The sequence below is a fragment of the Dromiciops gliroides genome, chromosome 2, assembly GCF_019393635.1.
Source record: "Dromiciops gliroides isolate mDroGli1 chromosome 2, mDroGli1.pri, whole genome shotgun sequence".
Lineage (NCBI taxonomy): Eukaryota > Metazoa > Chordata > Mammalia > Microbiotheria > Microbiotheriidae > Dromiciops > Dromiciops gliroides.
The window spans coordinates 426,403,360-426,417,554 of NC_057862.1; the positions used below are offsets into that span (position 1 = coordinate 426,403,360).

General features: G+C 37.4%; 1 protein-coding gene and 1 pseudogene across 1 annotated transcript in view; one reads left to right on the plus strand and one right to left on the minus strand.

The window, feature by feature from the left end:
* The window catches only part of LOC122742188 (spermatid perinuclear RNA binding protein), a 136,766-nt gene that overhangs the window by 33,939 nt on the left and 88,632 nt on the right, over positions 1-14,195 (plus strand).
* On the minus strand, positions 384-780 carry LOC122742187 (annotated as a pseudogene).

Genomic DNA, 14,195 nt, shown 5'->3' on the forward strand with positions numbered 1-14,195 from the left:
CACTTTGCATCAGTTCATATAAGTCTTTCCAGGTTTTTCCTGAGAGCATCCTGCTCATCATTTCTTTTCTTTTCTTTCTCTTCTTTTCCTTTCTTTCTTTCTTTTTTTTTTGTGGGGCAGTGAGAGTTGTGACTTACCCAGGGTCACACAGCTAGTTAAGTGTCAAGTGTCTGAGACAGGATTTGAACCCAGGGCCTCTTGAGTCCAGGGCTGGTGCTTTATCCACTGTGCTACCTAGCTGCCCCTCTGTTCATCATTTTTTTTCCCTGCTTCTCAGCTAAAAGGGGATTTTGTTGATATCACAGCCCCATTAAACCCAGGAACAAGGCCTTGTTACAGCATACTACTAAAGAGCACTTCAGTCAGGGTGCCGAGGCTGGTCTTTATTTGACCATCTTCTTGTGGCACAGATTGTTGGTGTGGCTGCACTTCTTCTTAACAGCAGTTTACAGCACGGGGGTGTACTCGGGCATAACACTTGTGGCAGATCTTCTTGTCACAGTTGTACTTCTGAGCCAGCTGGTGAAGGGAAGGCTCGATGATTCTCTCCCCCCCCCCCCCCCCCCAACACAGCACCCAAGTGCAGAGTGGACTCTTTCTGGATGTTGTAGTCAGAGTCCAGGCATTTTCTGGCTGTTTACCAGCAAAAATCAGACGTTGTTGATCTGGTCGGATACCTTCTTTGTCCTGGATTTTGGCTTTGACATTCTTGATAGTATCACTGGGTTCAACCTCAAGAGTGATGGTCTTGCCTGTCAGGGTCTTCATGAAGATCTACATCTCTGCAATGCTGCGCCTGCTGCTGGCCACCTCCCTGAAGAGAAAGAGCTTCATTATTTCTTAAAGCACAGTAGTATTCTATCACAATCATATACAATAACTTGTTCAGCCATTCTCTGGTTGATGGACATCCCTTCAGTTTCCAATTCTTTGCCACCACTAAGAGCTGCTGTAAATATTTTTGCACATCTGGGTCCTTTTCCTTTTATGTTTTTATCTCTTTGGAATACACATTTAGTATTGGTATTGCTTGGTCAGAGGGTTTGCATAGCTTTATCCCTTTATAGCCCTTTCCACATAGTTCCAAATTGCTCTACAGAATGGTTGAATACAACTTCACCATTAGTGCCTCACCCTTTTCACATTTTTTGTACATTTGTCATGTTCCTTTTCTCTCATAATAGCCAATCTGATGAGTATGGTATGGTAGCTCAGAGTTGTTTTAATTTGTATTTCTCTAATCAGTAGTTATTTAGACCATTTTTATATGATTGTAGATAGCTTTGAATGCTTCATCTGAAAATTGTCTTTGCATACCCTTTGACCATTTATCAGTTGAGGAATGGTTCTTATTTCTCTATATATTTGAGAAATGAGGCCTTAATCAGAAAAACTTGCTGTAAATTTTTTCCAGTTATGATGACTAATTTTGTATTTCCATCTATCCTATTTCCCCCCAGTTTATCCTACTCTCTCTCCTTTGACCCTATCCATTTTCAGGTGCTTTGCTTTTGACTTTTTCCTTCCCATATCCATCCTCCCTTCTGTTATTTGCCCCCTCCCTGACTTTTCTTATTCCCTTCCCCTCCTACTTTCCTGTAGGTTTAGATGGAGTTCTTTACCCAACCGAGTGTGTATATTATCCCCTCTTTGAGCCAGTTCCAATGACAGTAAGGTTCACATACTCCCTTCTTTTCCTCCATCTTCCCCTTAATTGTAAAAGCTGTAAAAAAAGATCATGTAAAAGAGAGAATTCTGGGGACCTGTAAGTTTTTGTTTTTTCCAAGGTTGTGTGATCTAGGCAGATGGATATTTACTGTTCTTCTGGCCTGTGGGTGACTAAAAGAACTTTTTTTCTGCCAGAAAGAAGCTTTGATGTGCTAGTGCTCCTTTTTGCCCCAGGACTGAGACCCGGGCATTGTAACAGAGTTCTGCCCCTGCTGCCATCTCTTTGTGACCAGCTGTCAAACCCCCTTCCTATCTATGGGCTAAGAGGTCTGGAAATTGCCACTGCCACCACTAGTTTAGTTGCCTCCAAGGCCTATTGCTGCTTTGCTGGGGTGTGTTCCACTCTCACCCAGGTGCAACAGATCTTTTTTTACTGACCTTCTAATTTGTCTTTGACTAGAAAATTGTTTCACTCCCATCTTTTTGTGAGTTCTCCTGCTCCAGAATTTGTTTTGGAGCATTATTTAAAGTTGTTTGGAAGGGTTCTTTGAGGAGTCAAGTCCCTGCTCTTTCTCCACCAAATTGGCTCTGCCTCCCAAGTTGCATTTTCCTTGTGAGATCATCATGGGAGTTTTATAATGTATTTGAAATGTTAATGGTGTACATTTCCAATGAAATATCATAAGTTTGTATTGTTTGTGATTAGTATAAATTATGAATATTGTGAATGGGTTTTCCTTTTATGTTTGCAGCTAGATCACTTGAATCCTAAATGAAAAATGGTAATGTTTGCTTAGCAAGATTTTTCATTGTTGGCCAGATAAATTATTGCACTTTTGCTTTATTGCAAAGTTTAATTGATAAATACACTTTTATAGACTTTTCAACTGATAACCCCTTCAAAGAGGAACTTTTCTTAAATATAAAAACAATCTAGTGTTGCCTTCTCTGTGTTTAAGAAAGATGGGTGAGGTTTGAGTTTAGAATTTCCTTTTTTCATGGGAATATTTCCTTGGGAAAGATGATCTTACCAACGTTGTTAATGGTAAGATCCCCTGCACTTAGTACAAAAATCTACATGACAATAAGAACAGCATCTTTTAAAACACATTTTATTTTTGGCTGTTTTGCTCATGGAAATTTGACAGGTAGCCTTTGAGGGATGTCTCTAAATTCTGAAGAATATATTTTTACAATTGGATTTTAAAAATTGAGAGGAAACTAAAGATATGCAGCTCTCTGAGGAGAGCATTCTGGCTAATTAAAGTTAACTTCAAAGGATTTGTTTGGCATGTAATTAATTAGTTAAATTTTGTAAACTTTTTATTATTTGTCACTAAACTCTGTCTTCATTTCATAAAATTTTCTTTATTATTACTGTCATCAAAGTCTGTCTTCATTGCCTTTTGGTATAGAGGTAAGTTTGGGTTCTTGGAGGCCATACCAATAAAATAGAAGTTTTAGTAGACACTACCAAGCTGATTTGAATACTGGTCTTGGCAGCATGTGAAGACTAATAACTAAGATAGATTCAGAGGCTTAATTTCAGCCTGCAGTGGCATGGTTTGGAGATGGCCAGGAAGTAGAGACCAAAATCTTATTTAGGTAAGGTTTATCGGAGCCTAGAGTGGTTTCAGGGCATGGAGTTTGAAGAATCCAAACTTGAAATATTTGATCCTTGAGGTCTCCATTGCTGTGGAATTGATCTGGCAATCCTGCCTCTGTAACATTGAAGTCATTACACTTTTTTGGACCTCTGCTTTTCATAAAATGAAGCGGTTAAACCAGGCGAGGATCAGAGCTATGTTGTAAAAAGAAAGGAGCTGGGAATCTTTAGCCTGGATTAGAGAAGTTTTGGGAGTGCGGATGTTGAGGAAAGAAAACTATATTTGGGTATTTGAAAGATTGTTGTTTGGAATAGAAATTAGACTTTTTCCTTGAGGACAAAACCAGGAGCAATGAGTGGAATTTTCAGAGGCAGGCTTAGGGTTGAAATATAATGATGTTTTAAAATAATTGATGGAAATGATAAATTTTAGATAGAGACTGATGAAAATAAAGGTGTAATGTTTTTAAATGCACAACAAATTATGTAACAAAAGAAAGCAATTATTGAAATATTAAGATTTTTTTAAAAATCAGGTTCTCATATCCCAGTTTAATAACTTATTTAAGAAATTATTACATTTTTCAGTATTTGAAACACTGTTAAATTAAAAGCTCCGGCCATGTAACAACCAATGCTTCTTTATTCTTTTTATTTTTGTCTTTTTGGTGTGAGGCAGTTGGGGTTAAGTGACTTGCCCAGGGTCACACAGCTAGTAAGTGTCAGGCGTCTGAGGCCGGATTTGAACTCAGGTCCTCCTGAATCCAGGGCCAGTGCTCTATCCACTGCACCACCCAGCTACCCCAACGCTTCTTTATTCTTTTGAATTCAGAGGGTAGATGCAGAGGATAATGGAGTCTTGGGAAAGTGACTGAAGACCTTAGGGACACATTTTCATTACTGCTTCTTAATTGAAGGCAAGAGCTTCAGAAGAGTCAATTTAGAAAATGATCAGCTAGTTAAGACAATAATGTTTGACAGATACTGCCAATCACAATTACTATACTAGGTGGTTTACTTAACTGTTTTGGAGGAATTATACTTCAGTGGGCCAGTAGCTTGGATATTTGGGAAGTAAAAAAAATGTATTAAGATAAAAATTGGATATGATTGATAGTAGCTACATTATGAAAGAAGAATAATAGCTGTAGAGATTTCCAGAAACCAGGAAAGGAAATCTTAGAAAGGGACTTCATATATTTGTAAACAAATATACCAAGTATGGGTGATAAGGAAAGTGAAGTAGAGAGATCTGAATGCAGGAAAGCAAATTTGGCTTTGGTAGATGACACTGAGTCTTGGTGAAATGAGTCCTGTCATGGAACTATTATGACTCTAAAGGGAAATGTACCTCATTCAAAAGGAACAGTATATATAAAAGAGGCAGGGGTGGGGCAGCTAGGTGACGAAGTGGATAAAGCACCGGCCTTGGAGTCAGGAGTACCTGAGTTCAAATCCGGCCTCAGACACTTAACACTTACTAGTTGTGTGACCCTGGGCAAGTCACTTAACCCCAATTGCCTCACTAAAAAAATAAAAAAAAGAGGCAGGGTCAAGTAGCACTATGTATTATGAAGCTGTACTCATTTGAGAGAATGCAGGAACCAGAGGGAGTGAGTTGAAGATAGAGGACTGAAATAAGTAAAGTATATTCAGCAGTTAGTATGGTAGAGAGCTTTTGGCTGAAGGTCATTGGAGGAGAAAAAGGAACAATATTATGATTGACATTGACTACAGACCACCTGAAGAGAGGGAATATATAATTTTAAGAAACATTCCAAGCCTGGCATGGAGACATGATATGGTAGTGATATAAGAGAATTCAGTTTCCTGTAAATGTTCTGGAGCACTCTGCCAAAAGTTAAGCAGCTAAATAATTTCTTGACTCGCTTTGGTAATAATTTTATCCCTCAAAAGGTAGAGGAACCAAGAAGGGGAAATTCTATTTTGGATATGATTCTCTTCGACCAGAAGGAGCTAATGGGCCAGAATGGAATGATGGGAACCTTGTAGGAGAGGGTGACCACTTTTAGAATTTGTGATACAGAGGGAGAAAGCTGAGGAAAAACAATTTAATTAAAATTTTTTTCAATGAAAAAATTTCTCCCTCTTTCCCCACTGAAAAAGAAGGAAAAACAAAACACCTATTTAGAGTGAAGCAAAACAAATTGTCCATTTACCAAAAAAGTCTCATTCTATACCTTCAGTTCACCTTGCTGCCAAGAGGTGGGTAGGATGTTCTTTCATGAGTCCTCTGGAATTATGGTTGAACATTGTGTTGCTGGAAGTTTTTAAGTCTTTTAAAGTAGTTTGTCTTTACAATGTTTTTTTATGGTATGAATTGTTTTAGTTCTTACTTCTCCCTCTATCATTTTATTCAACCCTTCCTGGATTGCCCTGAAATTGTCATTATTTCTTATGGAAAAATATTCATAACATTTCTGTATCACAACTTGTTTATTGAGTGTTCCACTTGATTGGCATTCCCTTAATTTCCAGTTCTTTGCCACCACAAAAAGAGTTGCAATAAATATTTTAGTACATATGGATCCTTTTCCTCTTTCTTTGATCTCTTATATGTATAGGATCTCTAATAGTGGTATCATTGGGTCCAGAGGGTTTGTTGTTCAGTCGTTTCAGTCCTGTCTGTCTCTTTATAACCCTGTTTGGGGTTTTGTTTGCAAAGATAGTAGAGTGGTTTGCCATTTTCTTCTCAAGCTCATTTTATAGGTGAGGAAACTGAGGGTTTATGTGACTTGTCCAGGGTCAGACAGCTAGTAAGTCTCTGAGGTCAGATTTGAACTCATGAAAACGAGTCTTCCTAATTCCAGGTCTGGCAGTCTTATCCACTGTGCTACCTAGCTGCCTCTCAGAGGGGGTTTTGTATACTTTAATAACTTTTTGGATAAAGTACCAAATTACTTTTCCAGAATTGCTGAACCACTTGGTTTACAGTTCCACCAACTACAGTTCATGTTTTCCTACAACCTCTCCAGCATTTGTCATTTTTGTAGAACTTCAGATTTGCATATCTTTAATTATTAGTGATTTGGAGCATTTTTTTCATATGGCTTTTGATAGAGTGGTGGTTTTTCTCTGAAAATTGCCTGTTCATATCCTTTGATAATTTTTCAGTTGGGAAATGTTTCTTATAAAATTGAATCAGTTTTCTATATATCTTAGAAATGAGGCCTTTATCAGAGAAATTTCTTTTCTTTTTTCTTTTTCTTGGTGAGGCAATCAGGGTTAAGCAACTTGCACAGGGTCACACAGCTAGTAAAGTGTCAGGTGTCTGAGGTCACATTTGAAAACATGTCCTCCTAACTTCAGGGCTAGTGCTCAATCAGAAATTTCTTGCAGAGATCTCTCCAAATTGCTTTTTAATTTTAGCTTAGTTGGTTTTGCTTGTGCATGAACTTAATTTTATATGATTAAAATTGTGGATTCTCTATATCTTGTTCATCATGAATTCTTTCCCTATGCAATAGATCTAGAATGTAATTGCTTTATACTGTTACCTGTTGTTTCTATGTTATGTACCCATTTGGAGTGTATCTTGGCAGAAGGTATAAAAACATTGGTTTATACCTCTTCTCTGCCAGATAGATTTCTAGTTTCCCCACAAGTTTTTTGTCCACTAGTAAATTCTTGCCCCGTTTGAACTTATCAAATATGAGGCTACTGTGCTTATTTGCTTCGTTATATTGTATGCCATATCTTTTCCAGTGATTGAATGTTTTTTGTCTTAACCAGTACCAAATCATTTTAGTGATTATTGCTTTGCAGTGTAGTTTAAAATCTGGTACTGTTAGCTCCTTTTCTTCCCACCTTTTTTATTATTTCCCATAACATTCTAGACCTTTTCTTCCTATAGATAATTTTTTTCCTAGTTCCATAAAATAACCCTTTGATTGTTTGGTATGACACTGAGAGAGTAATTTAGGTAATAATCTTATTTTTATTATGTTCCAGTTGTCTACCCATGAACAGTTACAGTTATTTAAATGTGTCTTATTTGTGTAAACAGTGTTTTGTAGTTGTAGTCTGTAATGATTGGAATGACGCCACCTACTAGAGACTTGCTGTGGAAAAGCTCCACCATGAGGAAAATGCCTCAGAGGCATTGTGGCTTTTCCTTGGCGTCAGGAAATGACGTTTGCTCATGGGTGCTGTCTATCAAGGCTACCAGGCAATCAACTTGAGGAGCCTCCTATGGTCTGGGAGGAGACAGGAAGGAGGAAAGGGAGCCTGCGCAGAGAGCTCTGGCCTTTTTTGGCTTCCTGACTTGATGGTGGTGGCGGCAGAGGACTTCACAGGAAATTTGAGGAAAGATAGGAATGCCAGGCTGTTAGAATTCTGTTCTCAATCTTTTTCTTTCTATTTTCCAATAAACCCTTAAAAACCTAAACTCGTTTTATCAGTGATTTTTAGTCAGTTTCCCCCAAACTGGGGGAACAGATTAGAATCCACATTTAGAATCTTAAATTACACAAGTCATAGATTTTGGAAGGTAGATTCCCAAGTGTTTTATACATTCTGTGGTTACTTTAAATGTAATTTCCTTTTCTATCTTCCTGTTGGATTTTATTGGTAATATGCAGAAATACTGATGATTTGTGTGGATTTATTTTCTATCCTCCAATTTTGCTGAAATTGTTAGTTGTTTCAATTAATTTCTTAGCTGGTTCTCTAAGGTTCTCAAAACCAAAAAGTCCTCTACAAAAACTGATAATTTTGTTTCTTCTTGGCCTATGTTTGTTTCCTCAATTCCTTATCACTGTAGCTGGCATTACTAGCATTGTGTGAAATAGTAATAGTGATATTGGACATTGTTGCTTTACTCTGATCTTATTGGGAAGGACTTAGGGTTAGTCATATTACATATAATGCTGGCTAGTGGTTTTAGATAAATAATATTATGGTAAGGAAAGCTCTGTTTATTCCTTTGCTTTTTATTGCTTTCACAGGCATGGATATTGTATTTTGTTAAGTTTTTCTGCATTGATGTGATCATGGTTTTTGTTATGATTAACATAGTTATGTTTATAGTTTTCCTAATAATTGAATCAATTCTGCATTCCTGGTATAAATAAATCCAACCTGACCTTAGCTTACAGTCTTTGTGATATTTTACTGTAGTATCTTTTAGTATCTTTGCTAATATTTTACTTAAAATTTTTACATTAATTATCATTAGGAATATTGGGCTATAGTTTTTTCTTTTGATTCTCCCTGGTTAAGGTATCAACATCATATTTGTATCTTAAGAAGAAATTTGGTAGGATCCATTCTTATCCAGTTTTTAAAAACAGCTTTTGTAAAACTGGAATTGATTTTTCCTTCAATTTTTTTTTTTAGATTTTGCATTCAAATCCATCTGGTTCTGGGATTTTTTTCTTTGAGAGCTCACATATGGTTTGTTTAACATTTTTTCCCCTCTGAATTGGGATAAGTGTTCTATTTTGCATTCCAGTAACTTAGGCATCTTAAATTTTTATAAATATTTATCCTTTTTCCTTTAGATGGCCAGTTTTATAAGCATATAATTGGGCACAACCAGTATCTAATAATTTTCTTTATTCATTTATTTTGAATGCACCTTTTTCATTTTTGATATTTGTAATTTGAGTTCCTCTTTTAAAATCCAGTGGTTTGTTACGTTAGAAAACTAGCTCCTCATACTACTAATTCAGATTTGGTTTTGTTTCCAGTATTTTTCCATCTCCTCTTTGAGTTTCAGGATTTCTATTTTGGTGTTTAGTTGTGGTTTTAAAATGTATTGTTGTTGTTGGTTTTTTAATTGTGTGCCCAGTTTACATTTTTTCTTCCCTTTTTTGACGATGAAAGTGTTTAGTGATAGGAATTTTCCTTTATGGACTGCTTTGACTTCATCCCAACAGTTTTGGTATGTTGTCATTATCTTTAATGAAATTAACTGTTTCTAGAATTTGTTCTTTGTCCTACTCATTTCTTAACATTGTTAGTTTTGAATTAATTTAATCCATTTTTCATTGTCTTTTTATTGCTTCGTGGTCCTTAAAAGATGAGCTTAACATTTTTTAGTTTTCATTTGTTTGTGACGTTTTATGCCCTAATGTAATTTTTTTTTCCTGTATAGTTGCCATTTACAAATTTGAAATATATATATTTCTTTTGTTCTCATTCAGTAATTAACAGAGGTCTATCATGAATCTAAACTTTAAAATATTTTAAACTTTCTTACAAGGTTCTTAACTTCCTTTACATTTTCTGGTTAGGGTTTTTTTTGGTCTGAAAGGTGTATGTTGAGGGCCCCCCTCTTTCCCCCCCCCACTACTATAGTTTTATTTAAATCTGTTTCTCCCTGTAACCTTGCTAGCTTTTTTCTTAAGTATTCAGTTGCTATGTCATATGGTGTATATATTTAATGTTGATATTAATTCATTGTTCATGTTCTCTTTCTGCAAAATGTAATTTCTTTAACTTTTAGTCTGTTTTTGCTCTTGTCTGAGATCATGATTGCTCTCCATCTTTTTTTTTTAAGCATATTAAATTTTACTCAAGCCCTTTTTATTTTAACTCCGTGTGTATCTTTGTTTTAAGTGTTTTTCTTTTAAGCAATTTATTGCTGTATCCTCCTTTCTAATCTCATTTTATGAATGAGTTCATCCCATTCACATTCATGATTATGGTGGTTAATTTTGTCTTTCATTCATTATACTTGTAGCACCTCTTTTGGGCTCAGTCTCCTAATCCCACTTTCTGTGGTAGATTGGGTCCCCGGAGTTTGGGATAATTTTTCTTTCTCTCTGGATTTTAGGGATAACATGAGAGAGATTATATTTTCTAGTGGCAGGTTGGTGGCACATCAACGGATCTAGATTCAAGAAGACCAGAGTTCAAATTCTGTCTCAGACTAAATAGCAGTGAAATCCTGGGCAAGTCATTTAACTTCTATCTGCCTCAGTTTTTTCACCTGTAAAATGGGAGAAAATTTCTAATGATAATCCATCCAAAAGTAGAATGCAGTGCTTCTTTAATATGTAATAGGTTCTTTCCGCTAGGATTCTTCGAAAACCAGTTGGATGATATAGAAAGGAAAGTTGAATACTGAAGATGTTTCAATTAATGTTTGGACTAGATGACCTTTTGGGATAACTCCCTGTTTTGGTGTTATGAATTTTCCTAGATGTCTTGTATATTAAAAAATATATATTTTTTTAGGACTTTGTCAGTAACTTGGGTCCAGTATCTTTGGGTGAAAAAAGTTTCTTCAGCAGGGTGACAAAGAAAATTTAGGATACGGTTGTATAGTGGATACAGAACTGGGCTTGGGGTCAAGAAGATCAGAATTCAAGACTTGATTCTGACACTCATTGTGTGACCTGGGCAAATTATTCTCTGTGCTCTAAGCAATAGTAAGAATATCAGTTGCAGAGAAGGTGTGGACTTGAATTGATGGTGGGAGTTTTCTCACTTAGGATTTCCTTATAGTGAAATCACAGGTTCAGTTTCTGTTCCTACCCATTTCCTTGACAAGTGAATGGTTACACAAAAATGAACACACATTAAGCAGTTAAAGAGAAGTTGAAATCAACAAACATTTAATGAAGACATGATGTTTGAGGCAGCTGATGGTGCTACTGATAGAACACTGGGCCTGGAGTCAGGAAGGCATGAGTTCAACTTTGACTTCAAACACTTTTCAACGTATGACTCTCTGCTAGTCATTTAACCTCTACTTGCCTTAGTGTCTTCAGCTGTAAAGTGGGGATAATAATAGCATTTACCTTGAAGGGTTGTTATGAGAATCAAATGAGATAACATTTGTAATAAGTATTTAGCACAGTACATGACACATAAAAATGTTTATTCCCCTATCCCTTTCTCCCCTCTCTTCTGATGTTTTGAGGCTTTAATATTTTCTGGGTACTGACAAAATACCCATTCAACTCAACTTTCATTCAAAATCTTAAGATATGATAATTGAGAAGGTTCTCAGGAATCTAGGTGAACCTATCCGTGAACCAGGAGTCCCCTCCATATCATTACTGAAGAATCATCATCTAGCCTCTGAAGATTTCCATTGTTGAGGAACTTCCTAGCAGCCCATTCTCTTTTGGAATAGCTCTTGTTAGGAGATCTTTACTACTTTGGTCCAGAACTGAGATTTCACTGGTTACATCATAAAAGTTGCCTTTCCTTAACTTCTTGTTGCTTGTTCTGTAATTATAGGAACAAGAGGAAAAAATAGTCCCTCTTTTTACATGAACCCCTTAAATATTTGAAAAAAGAGATCATATCTCCACCCCCAAGTCTTGTCTTCAGGTTGAACATAATTAGCAAACGTTCATGAAATGTCTAGTATGTGCCAGACTCTGTTACCTAAGAACTGGGGATATAAAGACTGTTAGAAATGCAGCTAACCATTCAGCTCTAGTGTTGGCAGCCATAGTGTTGCCAGCAGGTCGCTGTTCAAAAATTCCAAGCAGGCAGCAATTGGCGAGTGATGGCTTTATTCGTCTTCATGAAAATGGATACTCTTCTGAATGTGCCAGAGAGTGTACTGAAGTGAGGTTCCTTACCTCTATACCCCTCAAGGGGTCCCCTCCAACCAATCACATTCAGGCATTTCAATATCCCTTGTTTATATACTCCCCCCCCCATCAACATACAGCATAACAATAACAACCAATCAGATTGTACCAAGTGGACCAATCACAGTGCTAGAAACTAGTCAGGTGGTACCAGTTGATCAATCAGATTTTACAAACTATGATACCAGGCCATAACCTATTCTGGACAAGAGTGTCAGCTCCTAATTTGGAATTATGCCCAAAGGGCTATAAAGCTGTGCATACCCTTTGACCCAGCAATTCCACTTTTAGGTCTTTTTCCCAGAGAAATCATGGAAGGGGGAAAGGGACCCACATGTACAAAAATATTTATAGCTGCTCTTTACGTGGTAGCAAGGAATTGGAAGTTGAGGGGGTGCCCATCAATTGGGGAATGGCTGGACAAGTTGTGGTATATGAATACAATGGAATACTATTGTGCTGTAAGAAATGATGAGCAGGAGGAGTTCAGAGAAACCTGGAGGGTCTTACGTGAGATGAGCAGAACCCGAAGAACATTATACACAGTATCATCAACATTGAGTGTTGACCTACTGTAATGGACTATATTCTTCTCACCAATGCAATGGTACAGAAGAGTTCCAGGGAACTCATGATAGAAGAGGATCTCCAAATCCAAGAAAAATAAAAAAAAGAACTGTGGAGTATAGATGCTGATTGAACCATACTGTTTCTTTTGTTTTGGGTGCTGTTTGTTTTTTTTTCTATTTTGAGGTTTTGCATCACTGCTCTGATTTTTTCTCTTGTAACAGGATTAATGCAGAAATAGGATTAATGTTATTATGTGTGTATATATATATGTGTGTGTGTATGTGTATATATATGTATCTATATGTATATGTATATAGCTATATAGATATAACCTATATCAGATTACCTGCTGTCTAGGGGAGGGGGGAGGGAGGGGAGGGAGGGAGAAAAATCCAAAATCGTAAAGCTTGTATAAACAAAAGTTGAGAACTATCTTTACATGTAATGGAAAAAATAAAATACCTTATATGTAAAAATAAATAAATAAATCAACAAACCTTGGGGGGGAAAAAAAAAGAGTGTCAGCTCCTCCTCAGAACAATACTGTGTTAACATACATAACTCTTCAAGAAAGAAAACCTGACTTGGGGTTTGACCAATCATATTGCTCTGTTTACCGACCAATCAGATTTTGGCCTTAGGCCCCAACCCTATGCTGGAGTAAGAATGTCCCCATTCCCCACTAAACATAACCTTTCAAAACAAAACTCAAGTCAGGGCTTGAGCTCTGAGTCATGTGGGGGGTCACCTTGGGCGCCTGAAGATGAACTCCCACCCAGCCCAGCCCGACTCCCACAAAACCCAGGCCCTTATTCAGGCCCTGCTCCGGCCTAAGGCCCAGGAGACTCAGCTCTTCAGAGCCTTGTGTGCCAAGTGGCCCCCTGCTGGGAGGTTTGGGCCAGAAAGCTGTAGGGCCTGAAATTAGACTCACTCTGCCTTTAGGGCTCTGAGAAGAGTCCAAATATAGTTTTTTTTTCTCTCAAAGACAAAACCAAAATACTTGTCCTCAAGAAGTTCACATTCTATTGGGGGAAACAACATGTACGCATAGAAGTATATACAAAGTTGATAAAAAGTAATTTCAGGGGCGGCTAGGTAGCGCAGTGGATAAAGCACTGTGCCACCTAACTGACCTGTAATTCTTGATTAGTTTTCAGACTTGAATTTCAGTTAAATGGGAACTGCTTTGCCCAAGTTGTAGAACATATGAAAGGAAATAATGTGTGGTAAATATGGAAAGGCAAGCTAGAATCAAGTTGTGCAGTTGTGTTTTGTTTTTTTTTGTTTTTTTAGGCAACGGGGATTAAGTGACTTGCCCACGGTCACACAGCTAGTAAATGTCAAGTGTCTGAGGCCGGATTTGAAATCAGGTACTCCTGAGTCCAGGGCCGGTGCTTTAACCACTGCGCCATCTAGCTGCCCCCTAAAGATGGGCTTTTTTTTTTTTTTTTTTTTGGTGGGGCAATGAGGGTTAAGTGACTTGCCCAGGGTCACACAGCTAGTAAGTGTCAGGTGTCTGAGACCGGATTTGAACTCAGGTACTCCTGAATTCAAGGCCAGTGCTTTATCCACTGCGCCACCTAGCTGCCCCTGTGCAGTTGTTTTAAATGTCAAACAGAAGAGTTAGTATTTTATCCCCTTGGCAATGATGGCCATAACAGGTTTTGGGGTAAGAGAGAGTGGAAGCAGTGAAACCATTTAGGAGTGTCTCGAAATATTCCTGGCAGGAGGTAATGAGGGCTTGAACATAGGGTGGTTCTGGTGTGAGTGGATAG